The sequence below is a fragment of the Labrus mixtus genome, chromosome 3 (genome assembly GCF_963584025.1).
Source record: "Labrus mixtus chromosome 3, fLabMix1.1, whole genome shotgun sequence".
Lineage (NCBI taxonomy): Eukaryota > Metazoa > Chordata > Actinopteri > Labriformes > Labridae > Labrus > Labrus mixtus.
In genome coordinates, this window is record NC_083614.1 from 33,896,414 (window position 1) to 33,915,034 (window position 18,621).

At 44.2% G+C, this 18,621-nt stretch overlaps 2 long non-coding RNA genes across 3 annotated transcripts; one reads left to right on the plus strand and one right to left on the minus strand.

The window, feature by feature from the left end:
- Window positions 1-4,935: 4,935 nt before the first annotated feature.
- LOC132972134 (uncharacterized) lies at window positions 4,936-17,552 on the plus strand. Its single transcript, XR_009672879.1, has 2 exons — window positions 4,936-4,976; window positions 17,432-17,552. It is a non-coding gene; the product is annotated as an uncharacterized LOC132972134 (long non-coding RNA).
- Window positions 14,964-16,875, minus strand: LOC132971888 (uncharacterized). 2 transcript variants are annotated; one of them, XR_009672824.1, is made up of 4 exons: window positions 16,812-16,875; window positions 15,695-15,802; window positions 15,466-15,515; window positions 14,964-15,116 (listed from the first exon to the last, which is right to left on the minus strand). It is a non-coding gene; the product is annotated as an uncharacterized LOC132971888 (long non-coding RNA). The 2 variants fall into 2 exon arrangements; XR_009672823.1 differs by lacking the exon at window positions 16,812-16,875 and having other exon boundaries at window positions 15,695-16,618.
- Window positions 17,553-18,621: the final 1,069 nt, after the last annotated feature.

The following is an 18,621-nucleotide window of genomic DNA, read 5'->3' on the forward strand; positions in this document are numbered from 1 at the left end:
ATGAGGGAAATGAAACACAAAAAAAAGAAAGAAAGATGGCGGCCTGCAGTTCCTGTGGGCAACGTTTAGCCGTGCACAGCAGTTATCACATTATTTACAGGCGAGGATTTAATGCAGCGTTCAGTAATGAGCAGCCAGCCAATGGCCTGTGATCTGAAGCTCACTTATTCACTCGCTAGGCTCAAATCCAGGCGGCTGAAGGCTCAAGGAACCCCCCCCCCCACCCCCCCACACGACAGGAAAACCAGCTCAAAAATGCTGCTTTTCACTCTATTATTTCACAATCAAGGGTTATATTTCACATGTGTGTATCTCTGTGTTTGTGTGTCACTTTGTGCTCATGATGTGTCGCCATATTAATGCCACACCTGGAGGATGAGTTTAATTGATTCAGTTTTTCCGGCCTTTCTGTTCCATGCCGAGCTGCATGCTGGAGAATAAACCATCACATGCAGCCACATCTGACTGATTATACGTCTCTCACTGTTTATGTTTATGATATATAGGTCACTATGAATGTTACCTCCTCCGTCCCTTCAGTCACATCTGCTCATCGACTGCAGGAGCTAACACTGACCTCTGGTGGTCAAACTGTGAAAACACAGCACTGGAATAAAGATACAGCAGACCTCCACAAATGTATACAGTGCAAAAGATATTGCCACATTGATTATTGGATTACTGTTTTAAAGCCTAGAGTTTGAACTTTTTTTAAACCGCACCAAGAGCCGGGGGGGGGGGGGGGGGGGGATCTCAATCACAAAGTAGCCACACCTTGAACCGTCCCCGACTTTATGCCCTATTGTCTCTGACTCATGCTATAAAGGAAGAGACTAAATCAGTCATTAAGACCACTAAAGTCTTCACTGAGGTGAGAAGTCATTGGTCTTAGAGACTTTTATATAAACACACTGGAAGGTGATCTGCTAAATATATATTTGTGTGTTTGAGATGCAAGTCACATTTACCTGGATTACAAGAGCCTCCTCCTCTTCCTCATTCAGTAGCTGAACACCTCGAACAGCAAACATCATTCCCGAATCAAAAGACAAGTAAAATATTACATCTTACCATTCAATGACAGTATTTTTTTAGATAACGTTACTCCATGAAAATATACGTCTGACTGTAAGACTGACAGGGTTGTAGGTTGCGTTTGTTGCTGTACCTACAGTCTCTAAATGTACTATGGGAGGTAGAGCCTTCAGTTATCAGGCCTGCTCGTGGTACCTACGGTCTTTAAATGTACTGTGGGAGGTAGAGCCTTCAGTTATCAGGCCTGCTCGTGGTACCTACGGTCTCTAAATGTACTATGGGAGGTAGAGCCTTCAGTTATCAGGCCTGCTCGTGGTACCTACAGTCTCTAAATGTACTATGGGAGGTAGAGCCTTCAGTTATCAGGTCTGCTCGTGGTACCTACAGTCTCTAAATGTACTATGGGAGGTGGAGCCTTCAGTTATCAGGCCTGCTCGTGGTACCTACAGTCTCTAAATGTACTATGGGAGGTAGAGCCTTCAGTTATCAGGTCTGCTCGTGGTACCTACAGTCTCTAAATGTACTATGGGAGGTAGAGCCTTCAGTTATCAGGCCTGCTCGTGGTACCTACGGTCTCTAAATGTACTATGGGAGGTAGAGCCTTCAGTTATCAGGCCTGATCGTGGTACAGTCTCTAAATGTACTATGAGAGGTAGAGCCTTCAGTTATCAGGCCTGATCGTGGTACAGTCTCTAAATGTACTATGGGAGGTAGAGCCTTCAGTTATCAGGCCTGATCGTGGTACAGTCTCTAAATGTACTATGGGAGGTAGAGCCTTCAGTTATCAGGTCTGCTCGTGGTACCTACAGTCTCTAAATGTACTATGGGAGGTAGAGCCTTCAGTTATCAGACCTGCTCGTGGTACAGTCTCTAAATGTACTATGAGAGGTAGAGCCTTCAGTTATCAGACCTGCTCGTGGTACCTACAGTCTCTAAATGTACTATGGGAGGTAGAGCCTTCAGTTATCAGGCCTGCTCGTGGTACCTACAGTCTCTAAATGTACTATGGGAGGTAGAGCCTTCAGTTATCAGGCCTGCTCGTGGTACCTACAGTCTCTAAATGTACTATGGGAGGTAGAGCCTTCAGTTATCAGGCCTGCTCGTGGTACCTACAGTCTCTAAATGTACTATGGGAGGTAGAGCCTTCAGTTATCAGACCTGCTCGTGGTACAGTCTCTAAATGTACTATGGGAGGTAGAGCCTTCAGTTATCAGGCCTGATCGTGGTACCTACAGTCTCTAAATGTACTATGGGAGGTAGAGCCTTCAGTTATCAGGCCTGCTCGTGGTACCTACAGTCTCTAAATGTACTATGGGAGGTAGAGCCTTCAGTTATCAGGCCTGATCGTGGTACAGTCTCTAAATGTACTATGAGAGGTAGAGCCTTCAGTTATCAGACCTGCTCGTGGTACCTACAGTCTCTAAATGTACTATGGGAGGTAGAGCCTTCAGTTATCAGGCCTGATCGTGGTACAGTCTCTAAATGTACTATGGGAGGTAGAGCCTTCAGTTATCAGACCTGCTCGTGGTACCTACAGTCTCTAAATGTACTATGGGAGGTAGAGCCTTCAGTTATCAGGCCTGCTCGTGGTACAGTCTCTAAATGTACTATGGGAGGTAGAGCCTTCAGTTATCAGACCTGCTCGTGGTACCTACAGTCTCTAAATGTACTATGGGAGGTAGAGCCTTCAGTTATCAGGCCTGATCGTGGTACAGTCTCTAAATGTACTATGGGAGGTAGAGCCTTCAGTTATCAGACCTGCTCGTGGTACCTACGGTCTCTAAATGTACTATGGGAGGTAGAGCCTTCAGTTATCAGACCTGCTCGTGGTACAGTCTCTAAATGTACTATGGGAGGTAGAGCCTTCAGTTATCAGGCCTGCTCGTGGTACCTACGGTCTCTAAATGTACTATGGGAGGTAGAGCCTTCAGTTATCAGACCTGCTCGTGGTACCTACGGTCTCTAAATGTACTATGGGAGGTAGAGCCTTCAGTTATCAGACCTGCTCGTGGTACAGTCTCTAAATGTACTATGGGAGGTAGGTGTAAAGAAGGACACTGCTGCATCTTTGAATGTCTCATTTCACCGTTCCTTTGAGCTGTTTGACCTCATTTTGGGATCCCTAACCACTTATTGTTTCTGGGCTTAACTTCATGTCCTGATCTTCCATCTACAGGAAGAGCCTTACTTTATTTCGAAATAAAAACACACATCAAGTAAAGTACTACTAGTAACCTAATTCAAATCATGAAGTTATTGGAGGTCGCCCCTGAGTGGAGACCCGCCCCTTGTCAACTTCTCAGTTAGTTGTCTTTTGTTAAAAAAATAAAGTAGCCTAGTCCTTCTGGCAAGAGAATAAACGGTTTAAAAACATAACCAGACTGTTTACCACCTCAAGTGAATTAACCTATCCTATCCCCAGTCAGATCCATACAGGTAATGTAAGGTCTGTCTCACTTGTATTCATTTTACTCTGAAATAACTTGAATGGAACTTTAGATGTGTGGGGATAAGCAGCACAGCAGTCAGGTAGTTATTTAAAGCTATAATAAACTGTGTATTTTGTTTATTTAGGTAAACCATTATGAAAAATTTTGCATGTGCAATAAAGCATACATTGCATTGCGTGCGCATTTCCCATTTCCCTCTGGGCTAAGCCCCGGATGTTTCAGAAACCTAGAAAAGCCCCTGGTTTTCGCGCTCGTAAACATCACGTGTCATTTTTCATTCATTCTTTTTGTAAACAACTCATTTTTATCTGACTAGAGATTACTTGAATTGGCCCACAAGTTTTATCTCGAGTTAGTTAATTTTCGCAAGACTTTTAATTCTTCTGATCTACTCGGAGCCGCTGAGACTGAAGTGTTTATTTAATGATTGAAGTGATCCTAGAGAACTTACTGACATTCTGATATGAGACTGAATAATTAATTAACTTATACAGTTAAAGTTAATTTCTTCCTTTAACAGGAAGTGGTGCCCCGAGGAATAATTAGAATATAATATCTTAATAAATTAATTACGCTACATTCTGCCGACATATTACGGCAAAGCATTGTAGGATGGGTAGTTCCTTGCCTATGGGCGAAAATGACGTACACAGTCTTGTACCTTTGCCTTTTTCTCCATTTTAAAAACCGTTTTGGCGCCAAATCGAATGTAGTATAGTCAGAAGTATTGGGGTAGCTGGTTGTCATGGTTCCAGGCGCCAATCTCTTGATATAAAGATTCACATTCAGGCGTCTCTGTTAGGTAAATATAAAAAGTCCAGTTAGCAACGATGACGTCACACGGAGGAGAAACCGACGCACAGCGTGACGTTACAAGAACAGAACTCTGTTTTCCCCGTCTACACAGAAACACCTTAAACTGAGTGTCTGAACATCTTCACCCTGGAAGGAGTTTTACTGAAGGAGAGTTTTTTGACCTGAAACACAGTTTGCGTACGAAAGGTCACAACGCAAAGAAAAACCTGCTCAAAAATAGCTGCCTACGTGGGGACGATGACTGAGGCCAAAAGAAAAAAAAAAGCTGAGGGAAACACGAGGGAAACACTCTGAACTGACAACATGAGGAACCACACACTGGGATTGAATACACACAAGCAGGGGATAACGAGACACAGGTGAGGGTAATGAAGGCGGGGCGGGAACCTGAGGAGCAGGATCTGATAAGACAGACTAGGGTGAGTAAAAAAGTACAAAATAAAACAGGAAATATGGAAAATATACAAAAAAAATCATGGGGCATGTGTAAGCTATCTGATGATGTAATATGATGGATTGATGTGACTGAATGTGCTGCCTTACTGTCTCATTCACACCTCAAATGTTTCTCTGCTCTTTTTGGTTGTAGATGCAGCCATATACAACGTAGACCAGATTCATCTTCAAATGCAAGAGCCTTTCTACTACTTTGGAGTATTTAAAACGTCCATTTACGTGAGTAAGACTGAAGTCTGATGTTTAAGAATATCTTCTTCCCTCAGGCGGGATTATTCATGTAAATTCATTTTCTATTAAACACTCGATAACACTCACTAAACTATAGCTGTTTTCACATATGCACTCCGGATAATATCTAGATAATTGCAGGAGGACTGCTCCGGAGATTCTCCCGACCTAGCTGTTCACATATGCTCCTCACAGCGGGGGACTTTCCCTGTCGGGCGGGGTCGGGGGATTTCCTGAGGTAAGACGTGACGTAAAGTAGCGGCCGAAGCAACAGAGTCCGCTACACGACGTTATAATGAGAATATTTGCCTTTATATCAATGCTATGTGTAATCCAATGGAATGACAACATGAGAGCACGGAGATCGTAGTGGTGGCGTGCAGACACTTTAGCCGGTCACTGTATATAAACGTCATTCTCTTTCTATTGGCTCGAGTTGAAATCAACCCGAGTATATGCTGCCGCGTTCAGACCAGTGGGCGCGCACTGTAGCTGTTTCCACTCAACGTTCTTGAAGCCAAACTACGCCCCTTACGGGCGCTTCCATCTTGCGATTTTGACGTCATTTGGAGCCAGAGTCTGCGCAGTAGGGTCCGGCGGGAGGAGCCCTGGTAACACGCCCCGCCCATTTAGCGTACTGCCCTGATGACTTACGCAGCCCAGCCACGCTGAAAGCGCTCCGCCGGTCTACGATGAAGAAATGTGTAAGTACAACAAACCACCGTATTCAAAGTCTAATATTTAAACACACTGTGTTTTAAAAAATCCGGCTATTTTGATCATTATTGAAAATACGTGGGCTGCTGGGTCCTCTGTTTTTAACGAAATCGTTCTATATTTAAGCTAGGTTAGCACCACAGACCGTAGGCTACAGGTGGTAAGATATGTTGTATTTTGTTAGAAACTGATAGTCTGTAATGTGATTCATGTCTGCTTCTCTAATATATTTAACTGAACAGTAAATCAATTGTTTTTTGTGTCTTCATTTAGGCAAAGAAGAGATAAAAGCAGCTGGTCTGACATCTTCCACAGAGGTGAAGTGTAAGTTAAAATCATCTGTTAAAAGTTTATATCCTGTCATCTTTATTTAAGTTTCAGAAGAGGATTGTAAAAACAAGCTATTGTTAACAATACAGTCTTCTAAAATTAAAATCACACTGAGTCATACACCAGCTGTAGCGTAATTAAATTATTAAGATGTTATATCTTTATTTAACCTCGGATTTAAGAAGGGGCACCACTTCCTGTTAAAGGAAGAAAATAACTTTAATGGTATAAGTTAATTAATTAATCAGTCAGTTTCATATCTTGAAAGAAGTAAGTTCTGGAAATGTTAAACAAGAAAACACACGGACAAAGTCCTGAATTTTATGTGTAAAATTTAATATAAAAAGGGGTAAACAATAATGTATAGCTGAAACAGATAAAGAATATGATTATTATGATCAGGATGATGCAATTATAATGTATGGTGACATTATATATTCAGTAATGAGATAAGACGCGGTATTGTTTGAATGACTTGATCAGAAAATGGTCAAAAAGAAAAAGTTGAATTTTGGGATTCTATTTGGATTTAAAGGAGGGCTCTGAATAGACACGACTCAAGACTCAATCTTCCAACACCCCTTGCCACAAGCAGTCTTACTGTGAGATGTGTTCAATTGAACTCCGCCGGCTGGTCCCGCGTTTCAGTCTCTGGCAAGCGGTTCTTTTCAGATTATAGGCGATATTAGATCGGGCCAGATTAGATGCCTTAACAACTCGGTCGGAGTGTGCAGCTGGGATGGAGATTGTACGTCGGTTCAGCCGTCGTCTCAGAAGCTCCAAGAGGATCCAACAGGAAAAAATATTAAAGAGTCTTTTGATACGTCGATTTCCAATTCCGATTAACCGGATGGCCATCTCGATGAATCCAAACTAAGTAATTGGCGTTCAAAATTGAAGAGCAAAGACTTTGGAGAAGAAAGTTCAAAAACCTTGCTTGAGCCAGAAAGAATTGATGGACAGAGTCTGGAGCTTTGTGACAGTGAACAGTGAGAAGGTGGACAGAGTCTGGAGCTTTGTGACAGTGAACAGTGAGAAGGTGGACAGAGTCTGGAGCTTTGTTACAGTGAACAGTGAACAGTGAGAAGGTGGACAGAGTCTGGAGCTTTGTTACAGTGAGAAGGTGGACAGAGTCTGGAGCTTTGTTACAGTGAACAGTGAGAAGGTGGACAGAGTCTGGAGCTTTGTTACAGTGAGAAGGTGGACAGAGTCTGGAGCTTTGTGACAGTGAACAGTGAGAAGGTGGACAGAGTCTGGAGCTTTGTTACAGTGAACAGTGAGAAGGTGGACAGAGTCTGGAGCTTTGTAACAGTGAACAGTGAGAAGGTGGACAGAGTCTGGAGCTTTGTGACAGTGAACAGTGAGAAGGTGGACAGAGTCTGGAGCTTTGTTACAGTGAACAGTGAGAAGGTGGACAGAGTCTGGAGCTTTGTGACAGTGAACAGTGAGAAGGTGGACAGAGTCTGGAGCTTTGTGACAGTGAACAGTGAGAAGGTGGACAGAGTCTGGAGCTTTGTGACAGTGAACAGTGAGAAGGTGGACAGAGTCTGGAGCTTTGTGACAGTGAACAGTGAGAAGGTGGACAGAGTCTGGAGCTTTGTTACAGTGAACAGTGAACAGTGAACAGTGAGAAGGTGGACAGAGTCTGGAGCTTTGTTACAGTGAACAGTGAACAGTGAGAAGGTGGACAGAGTCTGGAGCTTTGTGACAGTGAACAGTGAGAAGGTGGACAGAGTCTGGAGCTTTGTTACAGTGAGCAGTAAGAAGGTGGACAGAGTCTGGAGCTTTGTTACAGTGAACAGTGAGAAGGTGGACAGAGTCTGGAGCTTTGTTACAGTGAACAGTGAGAAGGTGGACAGAGTCTGGAGCTTTGTGACAGTGAGAAGGTGGACAGAGTCTGGAGCTTTGTTACAGTGAACAGTGAGAAGGTGGACAGAGTCTGGAGCTTTGTGACAGTGAACAGTGAGAAGGTGGACAGAGTCTGGAGCTTTGTGACAGTGAACAGTGAGAAGGTGGACAGAGTCTGGAGCTTTGTGACAGTGAACAGTGAGAAGGTGGGCAGAGTCTGGAGCTTTGTTACAGTGAACAGTGAGAAGGTGGACATAGTCTGGAGCTTTGTTACAGTGAACAGTGAGAAGGTGGACAGAGTCTGGAGCTTTGTGACAGTGAACAGTGAGAAGGTGGACAGAGTCTGGAGCTTTGTTACAGTGAACAGTGAGAAGGTGGACAGAGTCTGGAGCTTTGTGACAGTGAACAGTGAGAAGGTGGACAGAGTCTGGAGCTTTGTAACAGTGAACAGTGAGAAGGTGGACAGAGTCTGGAGCTTTGTGACAGTGAACAGTGAGAAGGTGGACAGAGTCTGGAGCTTTGTGACAGTGAACAGTGAGAAGGTGGACAGAGTCTGGAGCTTTGTTACAGTGAACAGTGAACAGTGAGAAGGTGGACAGAGTCTGGAGCTTTGTTACAGTGAACAGTGAACAGTGAGAAGGTGGACAGAGTCTGGAGCTTTGTTACAGTGAGAAGGTGGACAGAGTCTGGAGCTTTGTGACAGTGAACAGTGAGAAGGTGGACAGAGTCTGGAGCTTTGTTACAGTGAACAGTGAGAAGGTGGACAGAGTCTGGAGCTTTGTTACAGTGAACAGTGAACAGTGAGAAGGTGGACAGAGTCTGGAGCTTTGTTACAGTGAACAGTGAACAGTAAGAAGGTGGACAGAGTCTGGAGCTTTGTTACAGTGAACAGTGAACAGTGAGAAGGTGGACAGAGTCTGGAGCTTTGTTACAGTGAACAGTGAACAGTAAGAAGGTGGACAGAGTCTGGAGCTTTGTTACAGTGAACAGTGAGAAGGTGGACAGAGTCTGGAGCTTTGTGACAGTGAACAGTGAGAAGGTGGACAGAGTCTGGAGCTTTGTGACAGTGAACAGTGAGAAGGTGGACAGAGTCTGGAGCTTTGTGACAGTGAACAGTGAGAAGGTGGACAGAGTCTGGAGCTTTGTGACAGTGAACAGTAAGAAGGTGGACAGTCTGGAGCTTTGTGACAGTGAACAGTGAGAAGGTGGACAGAGTCTGGAGCTTTGTGACAGTGAACAGTGAGAAGGTGGACAGAGTCTGGTGCTTTGTTACAGTGAACAGTAAGAAGGTGGACAGAGTCTGGTGCTTTGTTACAGTGAACAGTGAGAAGGTGGACAGAGTCTGGAGCTTTGTTACAGTGAACAGTGAGAAGGTGGACAGAGTCTGGAGCTTTGTTACAGTGAACAGTGAACAGTGAGAAGGTGGACAGAGTCTGGAGCTTTGTTACAGTGAACAGTGAGAAGGTGGACAGAGTCTGGAGCTTTGTTACAGTGAACAGTGAACAGTGAGAAGGTGGACAGAGTCTGGAGCTTTGTGACAGTGAACAGTGAGAAGGTGGACAGAGTCTGGAGCTTTGTGACAGTGAACAGTAAGAAGGTGGACAGAGTCTGGAGCTTTGTGACAGTGAACAGTGAGAAGGTGGACAGAGTCTGGAGCTTTGTGACAGTGAACAGTGAGAAGGTGGACAGAGTCTGGAGCTTTGTGACAGTGAACAGTAAGAAGGTGGACAGAGTCTGGAGCTTTGTTACAGTGAACAGTGAGAAGGTGGACAGAGTCTGGAGCTTTGTTACAGTGAACAGTAAGAAGGTGGACAGAGTCTGGAGCTTTGTGACAGTGAACAGTAAGAAGGTGGACAGAGTCTGGAGCTTTGTGACAGTGAACAGTGAGAAGGTGGACAGAGTCTGGAGCTTTGTTACAGTGAACAGTGAGAAGGTGGACAGAGTCTGGAGCTTTGTTACAGTGAACAGTGAGAAGGTGGACAGAGTCTGGAGCTTTGTTACAGTGAACAGTGAACAGTGAGAAGGTGGACAGAGTCTGGAGCTTTGTGACAGTGAACAGTAAGAAGGTGGACAGAGTCTGGAGCTTTGTTACAGTGAACAGTGAGAAGGTGGACAGAGTCTGGAGCTTTGTGACAGTGAACAGTGAGAAGGTGGACAGAGTCTGGAGCTTTGTTACAGTGAACAGTGAGAAGGTGGACAGAGTCTGGAGCTTTGTGACAGTGAACAGTGAGAAGGTGGACAGAGTCTGGAGCTTTGTGACAGTGAACAGTGAACAGTGAGAAGGTGGACAGAGTCTGGAGCTTTGTTACAGTGAACAGTGAGAAGGTGGACAGAGTCTGGAGCTTTGTTACAGTGAACAGTGAGAAGGTGGACAGAGTCTGGAGCTTTGTGACAGTGAACAGTGAGAAGGTGGACAGAGTCTGGAGCTTTGTTACAGTGAACAGTGAGAAGGTGGACAGAGTCTGGAGCTTTGTGACAGTGAACAGTGAGAAGGTGGACAGAGTCTGGAGCTTTGTGACAGTGAACAGTGAGAAGGTGGACAGAGTCTGGAGCTTTGTGACAGTGAACAGTGAGAAGGTGGACAGGGTCTGGAGCTTTGTTACAGTGAACAGTGAGAAGGTGGACAGAGTCTGGAGCTTTGTAACAGTGAACAGTGAACAGTGAGAAGGTGGACAGAGTCTGGAGCTTTGTGACAGTGAACAGTGAGAAGGTGGACAGAGTCTGGAGCTTTGTGACAGTGAACAGTGAGAAGGTGGACAGAGTCTGGAGCTTTGTGACAGTGAACAGTGAGAAGGTGGACAGAGTCTGGAGCTTTGTGACAGTGAACAGTGAGAAGGTGGACAGAGTCTGGAGCTTTGTTACAGTGAACAGTGAACAGTGAGAAGGTGGACAGAGTCTGGAGCTTTGTTACAGTGAACAGTGAACAGTAAGAAGGTGGACAGAGTCTGGAGCTTTGTTACAGTGAACAGTGAGAAGGTGGACAGAGTCTGGAGCTTTGTGACAGTGAACAGTGAGAAGGTGGACAGAGTCTGGAGCTTTGTGACAGTGAACAGTGAGAAGGTGGACATAGTCTGGAGCTTTGTGACAGTGAACAGTAAGAAGGTGGACAGAGTCTGGAGCTTTGTGACAGTGAACAGTGAGAAGGTGGACAGAGTCTGGAGCTTTGTGACAGTGAACAGTGAGAAGGTGGACAGAGTCTGGTGCTTTGTTACAGTGAACAGTAAGAAGGTGGACAGAGTCTGGTGCTTTGTTACAGTGAACAGTGAGAAGGTGGACAGAGTCTGGAGCTTTGTTACAGTGAACAGTGAACAGTGAGAAGGTGGACAGAGTCTGGAGCTTTGTTACAGTGAACAGTGAACAGTGAGAAGGTGGACAGAGTCTGGAGCTTTGTGACAGTGAACAGTGAGAAGGTGGACAGAGTCTGGAGCTTTGTGACAGTGAACAGTAAGAAGGTGGACAGTCTGGAGCTTTGTTACAGTGAACAGTGAGAAGGTGGACAGTCTGGAGCTTTGTTACAGTGAACAGTAAGAAGGTGGACAGAGTCTGGAGCTTTGTTACAGTGAACAGTGAACAGTAAGAAGGTGGACAGAGTCTGGAGCTTTGTGACAGTGAACAGTGAGAAGGTGGACAGAGTCTGGAGCTTTGTTACAGTGAACAGTGAGAAGGTGGACAGAGTCTGGAGCTTTGTTACAGTGAACAGTGAACAGTGAGAAGGTGGACAGTCTGGAGCTTTGTTACAGTGAACAGTGAGAAGGTGGACAGAGTCTGGAGCTTTGTTACAGTGAACAGTGAGAAGGTGGACAGAGTCTGGAGCTTTGTGACAGTGAACAGTGAACAGTGAGAAGGTGGACAGAGTCTGGAGCTTTGTGACAGTGAACAGTAAGAAGGTGGACAGAGTCTGGAGCTTTGTTACAGTGAACAGTGAGAAGGTGGACAGAGTCTGGAGCTTTGTTACAGTGAACAGTGAGAAGGTGGACAGAGTCTGGAGCTTTGTGACAGTGAACAGTGAACAGTGAGAAGGTGGACAGAGTCTGGAGCTTTGTTACAGTGAACAGTGAGAAGGTGGACAGAGTCTGGAGCTTTGTTACAGTGAACAGTGAGAAGGTGGACAGAGTCTGGAGCTTTGTTACAGTGAACAGTAAGAAGGTGGACAGAGTCTGGAGCTTTGTGACAGTGAACAGTAAGAAGGTGGACAGAGTCTGGAGCTTTGTGACAGTGAACAGTAAGAAGGTGGACAGAGTCTGGAGCTTTGTGACAGTGAACAGTGAGAAGGTGGACAGAGTCTGGAGCTTTGTTACAGTGAACAGTGAGAAGGTGGACAGAGTCTGGAGCTTTGTGACAGTGAACAGTGAGAAGGTGGACAGAGTCTGGAGCTTTGTGACAGTGAACAGTGAGAAGGTGGACAGAGTCTGGAGCTTTGTGACAGTGAACAGTGAGAAGGTGGACAGAGTCTGGAGCTTTGTGACAGTGAACAGTGAGAAGGTGGACAGAGTCTGGAGCTTTGTGACAGTGAACAGTAAGAAGGTGGACAGAGTCTGGAGCTTTGTGACAGTGAACAGTGAGAAGGTGGACAGAGTCTGAAGCTTTGTGACAGTGAACAGTGAGAAGGTGGACAGAGTCTGGAGCTTTGTGACAGTGAACAGTGAGAAGGTGGACAGAGTCTGGAGCTTTGTGACAGTGAACAGTAAGAAGGTGGACAGAGTCTGGAGCTTTGTGACAGTGAACAGTGAGAAGGTGGACAGAGTCTGGAGCTTTGTTACAGTGAACAGTGAGAAGGTGGACAGAGTCTGGAGCTTTGTGACAGTGAACAGTGAGAAGGTGGACAGAGTCTGGAGCTTTGTGACAGTGAACAGTGAACAGTGAGAAGGTGGACAGAGTCTGGAGCTTTGTTACAGTGAACAGTGAGAAGGTGGACAGAGTCTGGAGCTTTGTTACAGTGAACAGTGAGAAGGTGGACAGAGTCTGGAGCTTTCTGACAGTGAACAGTGAGAAGGTGGACAGAGTCTGGAGCTTTGTTACAGTGAACAGTGAGAAGGTGGACAGAGTCTGGAGCTTTGTGACAGTGAACAGTGAGAAGGTGGACAGAGTCTGGAGCTTTGTTACAGTGAACAGTGAGAAGGTGGACAGAGTCTGGAGCTTTGTGACAGTGAACAGTGAGAAGGTGGACAGAGTCTGGAGCTTTGTGACAGTGAACAGTGAACAGTGAGAAGGTGGACAGAGTCTGGAGCTTTGTTACAGTGAACAGTGAGAAGGTGGACAGAGTCTGGAGCTTTGTTACAGTGAACAGTGAGAAGGTGGACAGAGTCTGGAGCTTTCTGACAGTGAACAGTGAGAAGGTGGACAGAGTCTGGAGCTTTGTTACAGTGAACAGTGAGAAGGTGGACAGAGTCTGGAGCTTTGTTACAGTGAACAGTGAGAAGGTGGACAGAGTCTGGAGCTTTGTAACAGTGAACAGTGAACAGTGAGAAGGTGGACAGAGTCTGGAGCTTTGTTACAGTGAACAGTGAGAAGGTGGACAGAGTCTGGAGCTTTGTTACAGTGAACAGTGAGAAGGTGGACAGGGTCTGGAGCTTTGTGACAGTGAACAGTGAGAAGGTGGACAGAGTCTGGTGCTTTGTGACAGTGAACAGTGAACAGTGAGAAGGTGGACAGAGTCTGGAGCTTTGTTACAGTGAACAGTGAGAAGGTGGACAGAGTCTGGAGCTTTGTTACAGTGAACAGTGAGAAGGTGGACAGAGTCTGGAGCTTTGTTACAGTGAACAGTGAGAAGGTGGACAGAGTCTGGAGCTTTGTTACAGTGAACAGTGAACAGTGAACAGTGAGAAGGTGGACAGAGTCTGGAGCTTTGTTACAGTGAACAGTGAGAAGGTGGACAGAGTCTGGAGCTTTGTTACAGTGAACAGTGAGAAGGTGGACAGAGTCTGGAGCTTTGTGACAGTGAACAGTGAGAAGGTGGACAGAGTCTGGAGCTTTGTTACAGTGAACAGTGAGAAGGTGGACAGAGTCTGGAGCTTTGTTACAGTGAACAGTGAGAAGGTGGACAGAGTCTGGAGCTTTGTGACAGTGAACAGTGAGAAGGTGGACAGAGTCTGGAGCTTTGTTACAGTGAACAGTAAGAAGGTGGACAGAGTCTGGAGCTTTGTTACAGTGAACAGTGAGAAGGTGGACAGAGTCTGGAGCTTTGTGACAGTGAACAGTGAGAAGGTGGACAGAGTCTGGAGCTTTGTGACAGTGAACAGTGAGAAGGTGGACAGAGTCTGGAGCTTTGTGACAGTGAACAGTGAGAAGGTGGACAGAGTCAGGAGCTTTGTGACAGTGAACAGTGAACAGTGAGAAGGTGGACAGAGTCTGGAGCTTTGTGACAGTGAATAGTGAGAAGGTGGACAGAGTCTGGAGCTTTGTTACAGTGAACAGTGAGAAGGTGGACAGAGTCTGGAGCTTTGTTACAGTGAACAGTGAGAAGGTGGACAGAGTCTGGAGCTTTGTAACAGTGAACAGTGAGAAGGCTACCATAGTCATCCTCAGATAAAACACAGAGATCCTGGTCAATATTCAATGCTGCTGTTTTTCTTTCCATGATGTTGCCCTGTGTTTGAAAGGCCAGATGCTGGAGGGTTGTGTTGGATTTGCTCTTCCATCATATTTTAACAGTCAAACAATCATCCAGGATCTTTATACTTTATTTGATTTTTGTTTGGATTTCTTTGTTAAATAATTTTTTATACTTTCTCCTATGTCCCAGCAGTTCGACCTGATGGTCTCCCTTACTTATTTTCCACATGGTTAATGAAGCCAGGGGTTGTTTATTTTTATTTATTTTTTTCATAAAATGTTTAAATAAACTTTTTTTAAATCTGAATTGACTGTCTCTGATTAACTGGAGCACTACAAAGTGTTGGTCACAGTAAAATAATTTGGCAGTTAAGTTTATAGCTCACATTTGAAAAGGCTAACAGACGAGCTCAGCTTGTCACAGTCGGTCTCATCTGAGATAAATGGCCTTCAAACTTATTTAACATTAAACATTTAAAGCCAATAAGCATAACAAGATAGACGAGATTCCATTTCCATTTATTCAATCACAGACTTATCAAACAGTCTGGCATGTTGTGCTGCTGATTTCAAGAGTTAATAACTGAAGAGAAGAACATTGAGAGAGGACAGGAAACGCTCAGGGGACGAGTCCTCCATGTTGTCAGGGGTTGCTGATGGATCTGAATCTGAGGGCATCTTCTGTAGTAAAGAAAAACAATCATGGAGTTAAATGTAAAGTATAATGAATTTTACTGTGATGTTTATGCCTCAGACCTGAAATCAGATCTGTCCTCAGGTTCTGCTAAACTTCAGCTTCTAAAGTTTGTTTTAAAGACAGGAGAACTATTTAAGAGGAAAAACAAAATATATAATAAGACATGATGAATCCATTAATATGATCAGCTTTATGAATTTATGTTTTAAGACAAAAGTGTTCCTGCCACTTTCTATTGAAGATTATTTTAAACTGTCATCACATGGGCCAGCCTGATAAATTAAACTAATGTTAAATATTCTCATATAATCAGATTTGTGTGCAGAACCTCACCGGAGCTGGAATCAGAGTCTGGACTGCTGTTTCCTTTGAGCATTGATTTCCTTGAAGACAGAAAGAAGAACAAGTTAAACATGAACTTCTTGCAGAATCACAGAGGCTGTTAAAATCTTCTGCTAGTCTTCCTTACATTTTAAGAAGGATTATAAATTGTTACTAAAATTACTTTGATGCTGATAGTGGTTACAATAACACAGTCCAATCATATGAGAGATCATTTTACCTTTGAGTCCTATGTGAAGGCGTTCTCTTCAGAATCAGCACTGCGAAGACAAGATGATGGCGTCCACCTTCACAACGTGCTGCTTCAGTCTGGCTGCATCATGGTCACCTACAGGAACATCACAGAAATGCAATCAAAGTACTTCACTGTATTTATCAGAGGATGTACTGTATGCAAAGTAGATTTTTAGCTGTAATTCCTCAAAAAGATTTGAGACTGCTTTGTTATTTGAGAGCACAGATTGTTTCTTTTCCCTTCTCTCTGTTTGCCTGCACATGACCTCTTAGTGCTGTAAAAGATGCTACAGTAAATCCTGGATCAGCTGTGTGGATGGTGTGACTGTGTGGTAAAGCTTTATTAAAGTTGTCACACACATACTCATATGCCTTTGGAGAGTAAAAGTGCAGTGTGGTGGCAAACTGCTTATAAAATATAAAATAGTATTTTATTGGTGAGGTGCCCCAATCAAAGCGTCCTACAGAGTAGCAGCAGCGGGCTGTAGAGGGAGGAGACGAGCGCATTATGGAGAGGAGCGCACCGGAGGGGGCGAGCTGGGGGGGAGACGAGAGACCCGAGAAAAAGGAAATCCCAGTTTAAAATATAATGTTGGTGAAAAGAGGGAAATAGGACGACATAAATGTCAATGTTGAAATTCTTTTGAATGCAGAGGCTGTGGATGTTCAGTTTTCTTTGGCTATAAAAAGGCAACAACAGCCTGTAGTTTAATCATGGTGTTTCTCTTTGTTAACGATTATTGAAGCGAAATCAAAAATAAATGCATGACATTTAAAACATATTAACATGTGTGGGGAAAAACGTGATCTTTATGTCTTCTTTTATTGTACCTATGTCTCCTCCTAACTAACATAACAGCAGCATGTTGTGTGTAACACTGATCTCCTGTATTAACACCTTCCTTTCAAAAGGTGTTAAATACAGACACAGTCACAATCACCGCAGGTTTTGTCAATTTTTGTCAATTTTTAGTACAAATTCTCAATGAGCGTCATTAAATTTACACTATGATCAACTTGTGACTGTTGAATTGGTGTGTGTGGAAGACAATGCAGAATAACGACTTTAACCAATGACACATAAATCACACTTTTTTACTTACCGAAAAAACTGCAAAGATCCCTTAGCTCCCACAGGTCGGTTAGAACAGTTTACTGCAGAACAAGGTACGTGTACCTTTACACCCCTACCCCGGGTACCCAAATCTCCGGAGTTTTTCAGGAGATTTCCGTATGTGTGAAAAGGGTTTATATCTGTGCTAAAAAAACTATCCTGTCTACTGTAATACACAATATACATGACGAGATAAACCTCCATCGTTAAACAGCTCATTTGGTACAAATCCATTACATCATAGTAGGGGTTGGCGGTAAAGCGGTATCAATACCGTCACCGGTTTAAGCACACGTTTGTTTGTAGTGCACACACGAAGCAACACTGATTGCTCAGTTTACTAGCAACAGCTAAATAAAAGGAGCATTAAAAAAACCACTCAAAGCAGAGCCGGGGGTCTCTCTCACGCTCACTGATTAAAAGGCTCCGCCTCCTCCTCGTGTCAGAGCGTGTGTCAGTGTTTAATAGACCTGAATGCATCTTTTGAGAATGTTGTTTGGTCAGTTTATGGAGGACTCCAGCATGCATTCATAAACTATGAGGCTTGTTTGAATGAAAAATACAAAGGACCAAGTTTGACTTTGTTTTGTGTCGCTCTCTTATCAACAGGTGAGCCTCAACACTACAAGGACTGCCATCTGTTTTGACGGATATATTTCCAACAAAACTAATCAGGACTGCATTTTCATAAATGTGCAGACAAATTCTCCAACTAATGTTCAGTTCCTAATGCCCACGGAAGTATTTAATATTAGCCACTTTCTTCCTTCTCATGTAAACTGGCAGAGCGTAAAGAGTGCGGTGCAACTGGAATTCAAATCAGGATCCGATCAAGTGAGTGTTGTTCTGATCCATCACAATTAGAATGACATGTTTAAACACTTGACTTGAAAATGATTTCCTGTTTGTCTTCCCAGTTTACAATTTACATGTTTAGCGCTGTTGGTCCTTCAGCTGTGGTCTTCAATCCCATTAGCTTGAAAACTCTAGTGAGTATATAAAATGTGCATATAATAATGAATATGAAAAAGTGTTTTGTTCTTGTTGCTGTAGCAGCTCAGCTGTACATTTATGATACAGTCCAACGTAGGAATTATATCTCTACTCTCTTCCACTCAGACAGCAGCCTTCATGATGTTTAGAGGTAAAAATGTGAAATGCTTGAACTGGAATAATAACATGAGGGGCGGCAGTAGCTCAGTCTGTAGGGACTTGGGTTCAAGTCCCGGTGCGGATCAAATATGGAAGTTGGTCTGGTAGCTGGAGAGGTGCCAGATCACTTCCTGAGTGCCCTTGAGCAAGGCACCAAACCCCCACCCCACCATCAGCTCAGGAGCGCCTGCTGTGGGCAGCTCCATCACTCTGACATCTCTCCATTAGTGCATGTCCATAGGATCCTGTTTGTGTGTATACTTCAGCCTGTGTGTGTGTTCATGACTTACAGAGTGTAAAAACTGAAATTTCCCCTTGCAGGGATCAATAAAGGTAAATCTTAATCTTATGAACATGGCGGCGCTGTGTAACCACAAACAGTCGCTTTAAAATGTGGAGGTTCTTCTATCCACCTGGTGCAGCAGCCAGAGCGCATGACTCAGAATAAGCCACAAAGTCAGTAAAGGAGTTGTCTTGTTCTCCGATGTGCGGACCGACATTGCGCCTTTTTTTTCGGGTCTGCCTGTCTTGTAAACTAAGGACGCTTCATGATACCATAAAGACATGCATGTGTTGTATTACTGTAAGACGTCATGAACAAGAGGTAACCGTGCTCAGGCCTGGCTAGTCCTGTACGGGACAACTTT